At 44.0% G+C, this 5,606-nt stretch overlaps 1 non-coding gene across 1 annotated transcript; it reads right to left on the minus strand.

The window, feature by feature from the left end:
* Window positions 1-787: 787 nt before the first annotated feature.
* LOC111752872 (U5 spliceosomal RNA) lies at window positions 788-903 on the minus strand. The gene has a single exon (XR_002787768.1). It is a non-coding gene; the product is annotated as a U5 spliceosomal RNA (small nuclear RNA).
* Window positions 904-5,606: the final 4,703 nt, after the last annotated feature.

Here is a 5,606-nt window from a genome sequence, read left to right on the forward strand (position 1 = left end):
TGAATGGGCTTAAAACATCGCAACGATTTTAAGGACTGCTTAGGACCCGCAGCGTTTTGTTTTGTTGTATGTAGGGTCACTATGAGTTGGAACCGGCTGGAGGGCATCTAACAACAGATTGAAAAGGGCTGACAGCCTGGAGGGTGACGAACACATGAGCAGCTACTAGGAGGCTTAACAGTTACCCTTGAGTGAATTCCCACTCATAGCGACCTCACGTGGGTCAGCGACGTCGCTCCAGAACCACCTCTGGGTCAGCCCAGCTGCCATATTCTTAAAATCGTGTAGAATCACAAACTTCTGCGAGTCCGTAGAAAACCCAGGGCTTTCCCCTTCACCTCCTCCCCCCCGCCCCACTGATGCAAAACCAAACGTGCTCTATTCCGGCTCGTAAAATTTTTTTATCCATCTTACCAAAAAAACCCACTGCTGTCGAGTCAATCTCAACTCCTAGAGAACAGAATAGAACTGCCCCACACAATACCCAACGAGCGCCTAGCGGATCCGAACTGTTAAGTCCTTTGTTAGTAGTCATAACGCTCAACGACTACGCCACAAAAATAAATTACACAATCTATGGCACTAACTGAAAACGTCCCAAAACAACTTCTCGCGAGTAACCGGAAAGTACAAACCTCCCCATCTTACCTACTCATAAGTGAGTTTTTACGTATATCGTAATAATGCAACCACCTTTTACTAGCAGTGATTACACAACACCAGTTTTTTTAAGCTCAATTTCTAATAACAACACAAATTCCGCTCTTTCATTAAACACGTTTAATGTAGCCTTGCCGAAACAAGGCCTCAAAAAATTGGTTTAAGACTCAGAGTTGTTCCTCTCCACGGAAATCTTTAGTAAAAGGCGAAAGATTTATACGATCTGAAGAGAAACCAGAGTATACTTTCCTCTTTCGTAACTCAAGCGTCGGGTAACAGAAACTCTTATTGCACTGATGGTGATTAGTTAACGACGTAAACCAATGCCTGAATAAAAATTTTTACAAAATTTTGTAATAAAACCTACACTTTTTAAAAATATAAATTTAACGAAGTTAAAAATTTTTGCAGTTTTATACTTGCACTGTGCGCAGTGCATTTTGGGTATGCAAATAAGTGAGTCACCACCCTTTCGATTCCGGAAATACCTTCGTATTCACACGATGCCTCTGGGCTACCACTAGGGGGCGAAGCGGAGGCTTGGCTGTCTGGGATCAAACCTCGTCCGGGTCAGAGTCTCGGTTTTATGTTTTGTAGGTTTTTATGTCTGAGTGTCTTTTTTTTTTTTTTTAATAAAGAATTAATTACTAGATTGAAAAAGAAAAAAATCAGTGAAAAAACGGTTAACACAAAATTCCGGATCGTGGTTCCTCCCTCGGATGGGGAGTGAGGCGTGTAACTGGGGAAGAGCACACAGGCTTAATTTTGAGAACATCGTTTTTCTTAAACAGAGTGGTGCGCCCGTGGGTGTTTATTTTATTACTCTTTTAAACCGCACACCTACAGAATATACGCTCTTGAATATTATGCATTTTTGTTTGCAATTTGAGAACAATTCCTGACGAGAGCCTGTTGGGAGCTTTTTGCGCGCTGGCTTCGGGTTTCCTGCACGCACGTGGGAACCGGCCAGTCTGGGGAACGCTAACTGCGGCTCTCTGATCCTTTTTGCTTTTCTCCAGCTGCTTTGTAAGCATTCAGCTTCCCGGCTCTACAGCCACCCTCATACCTTCTCTGAACTGGCGCGTTTGTTTTTCACTTTCATTTTGCTGGTTCTTTTGCCAGCAAGTCAATTGTATTTGGCACGTATTTGATTTAAATCTGTCAAATACTTTTTTTTAAAACAGCTTTATTGAGTTATAATTCACAAACCATTACAATGCACCCATTTAAAACGAACAAATCCATGTTTCTAAGAATATTCACGAGGTCGTACCATCATCACCACGACCTAATTTTCTAACATTTCCGTCACCGGAAAAAGAAACCCTATACACTCTGGGGGAGTTCTACTCTGTCCTAGAGGGTCGATATGAGATAGAATCGACTTGATGGCAACAGGTTTGGTTTTTTGGTTTGAATTGGATATAATATACAATAAACTTCTAAAGGGTAAATCCTTCTATTAAACCTGTGTGATTTGAAACAAATAAGTTAACTTGTTCCATAATTTCTTTCTTTTGGTTTTGGGAAGGAGAAAGGAGTTAGTTTTAAAAAATTTTAAAAATTAAAAATAATGATGAGTGATTGGATGGGACTGTCCAAATAAGGTAATTGTGGCCCGCCAAGGGGATTGGTCAGTTTTGCCATTCTGATAGGCTTAGAAGAGAGCCAATTCCACCACCAACAGAGTGGAGCCAGGGGAGAAGCATTGGCAGAACCAGGAGACCAGCAGGAGATGACGCAGTGGGCTTCCCTGCCCCGGGTGTGAGAACGGAGTGCCTTTGGGCAGGAGGGTTGCTGGTGGAGTAGGGTGTCTCCAGCACTTGGTGGTGGAGCAGGGTGCCTCTGGGCACTTGGTGGAGCGGACCCAGTGCCTTTAGGCCAAGACTTCCTGGAGGAGCGGGGTGCCTCTGGGCACTTACTGGCGGAGCTAAAAGAGATTTGTAACACTCGCTGGAGCAGAGTAGAGGCTGAAGGCCAGAAAAAGGCTTGCCAGCGGGCAAGGCTGAAAAGAGGCAGTCCTGATGGAAGAACTGTACCCTGAGTGTTCCTGATCCTGAATTGTAACCTGCTACTTCCCTTGTAAACCTCTTAATCATGAGTATTATCTGTGAGTTTTGTGTGGCCATTGCAATGAATTATTGAACCCAGCAGAGAAGTAGAGAGTGCCATGGGAGGAAAGGTTGGTGTCAGAATTGGTACAGATGGCGGAGAGAGGAAGTACGTCTGACCTCCACCTCATAGGAATCAGCCTTGGGCTGTTGATCTTGATTCTTCTTCCCCCTTGTGAAGTTAGAGAAGCTTAGATGGTGCCCCACGCCATTAGTACACAGTTGATAAATTTTATAATTACTATGGACACAACAGAAACCCTGGTGGTGTAGTGGTTGTGTTACGGCTGCTAACCGAAAAGGTGGGCAGTTGCAATTGCCAGATGCTCCTTGTGTTAACAGGGCAAAGCATCCCAGCTCGAGACTAAGCCCTGCCTAGGTTCTTGCCTTCTACTGACCAAGAATGACCAAGAGAGGCTCAGAGGTTCCACACGAACAAAGGTTTATTAGCTACAGAAAGACAGTAAAGGCTTGCAAGGGAGAGACAGAGAGGAGCTTCCACTTATGCTAGACTCCAGTCTCCGAACAAAGGATTCCCTAGGGTTTATAAATGTTTTTAGGAGGGAAAAAAGGCATTATTTTTATTTATGAAATGGGTGGAGAGTTCCAGGAGAAGGGGAGGGATTATGAAAATCAAACGTGTGTGCAGTTAGAATTCAAGATGGACTTCCTTGCAGAGGTTGCTGGAACCAAGATGGAGTCTGTCACAAAGGCTGCTGGGATGTGGAACAGGACTTATTCTGGGATGTTGTGCATGCGTGATGCCTCTGGACCTTGGTTTGAGTCCTGGCAAGGGGTCTTTGCTCATGTTTATTTCCTGCAGAAGGTCATCCATTGTTCTTTATTGAGCATGCTCTGCACCTGGTAGGGACTTGAAAAACAACCTTGAAAAAGTAGTTATTTACTGGATTAGTCAAGGAAGTCTGTTAAGGAAATGTATAAAGAAAAGGTTATTTACTCAGAAAGGAATACATTCTAACAACCCATAGGAGGGGAGGGGCAATGAAGCTTGTGCATAGGCTTCAATCCAGGAATCGAGGAGGACTGAGCCAGAATTCATTTACCTCAGCCAGTCTGATTCCTTGTCGCACTTGGAAACCCTATGGGGCAGTTCTACTCTGTCCTGTAGGGTCGCTAGAATTGACTCATGGCAATTGATTTTTTTTTTTTTTAGTATAGACACAATGGAGCCCTGGTGGTGTAGCGGTTAAGTGCTATGGCTGCTAACCAAAAGGTCAGCAGTTCAAATCCACCAGCTGCTCCTTGGATGACAAGGGGTTGGTTTTTTTGGTTTTTATGGACACATAAAAGTAGATTTGGAAACCCTGGTGGCGTAGTGGTTAAGTACTATGGCTGCTAACCAAGAGGTCGGCAGTTCGAATCTGCCAGGTGCTCCTTGTAAACTCTATGGGGCAGTTCTCTGTCCTATAGGGCTGCTATGAGTCAGAATCGACTTGACAGCAGTGAGTTGTTTTTTTTTTTTTTTTGGTTTAAAAGTAGATTGCATTCCTTATACAAAAACATTATAAAATTAACATTTAAAATAAACCTAGATTTGGCTGCATGTTGTCTTCGGAGATTAATTCCATAGCTCCTGATGGCTGGATCTAAATGCAGATACACTTAATTCTAACCAGAACACCTTGTGAAGCTACTTAATATAGTAAGCTTTTGTTTTGTTTATGTAGAAAACGTTTGTAATCGCAACAAAACGGAAACAAAAATAAAATAGAAGTCATTTAAAGTAAATAAAATATAATTTCTATAAAAATTTTTAAAAAGGTCAAATAGTTCCACATGTTTGAGATACTTCAGTACCAGTAAAAAGTGTACAAATGCACACATCACTCAACTGGCCAATATTTTAATAATCCACAATATTAATAGATATATAAAAAGCACTGTCACCACCTAAAATAATGCATCACGTAGTTTTCAAGACCGTGTTGGCGTTTAACCTCTGCGCTTCTTTGGAATCACTTTGGCTGCAGCCAGAACACATTCTTTTTTAATGATACCACGTGTGTTTTCACATTTATCTTCTGTCAATTGATGGACAGAGTAAGCAGTTCAGACAAATCAGGAAGTCGTCACTAGTGAGGGAGGTAGGGTGGCTCAGTGGCGGAATTCTTGCCTCCCATGCAGAAGATCCCGGCTCAGTACTCCAAGTGCGGCCATCACCCGTGTGTCAGCGGAGGCTTGCATGTTGCTGTGATGCCGATAGATTTCAGCGGCGCTTCCAGGCTAAGAGGAACTGGGAAGAATGGCCTGGCAATCTACTTCCAAAAATCAGCCAATGAAAACCCTATGGATTACAAGGGTCTGATCTGCAGTGCTTGTTCAGTTGTGTATGTGGTCGCCATGAGCCAAGGCCAAGTCCATGGCAGCAATGGCAACAACAAAGTCTCTAGAGGAAGGTGAGGCCCCTGTCTGGGGAAGAGGGCTTTAGACAGCCACGGGGAGCATTCCTTCACCTGCTTCCTCTGTGGGACCGTGGTCGAGGGTACCACCCTCTCCCGCCCCAGCCTCCGAGGTCCCCAGCACCGCACACGAGCTCTGCCCCTCTGAAGCAGCCAGAACTACCCCGAGACAGCAAATACATTTGTTTTTGATGCAGCTTTGCACGCTTGCCATATTTCACAGCGTAATAGGAGGTTAAGGAAAGAGACCAATGAGATGTCACGTTTCCACTACATGATGACAGCTATACCTCACTGTGCTGTGCGAAGGGCTGAGGGGCTAAGGGGACAGGGGAGAGAGGCTTTTTGAACACTCTAGACTTTGGAATTTTGGAGAGTGCTTCCACGTTGGTGGGTTTTACACACTCACCTTCTG

This window comes from Loxodonta africana, chromosome 13 (genome assembly GCF_030014295.1).
Source record: "Loxodonta africana isolate mLoxAfr1 chromosome 13, mLoxAfr1.hap2, whole genome shotgun sequence".
Taxonomy (NCBI): domain Eukaryota; kingdom Metazoa; phylum Chordata; class Mammalia; order Proboscidea; family Elephantidae; genus Loxodonta; species Loxodonta africana.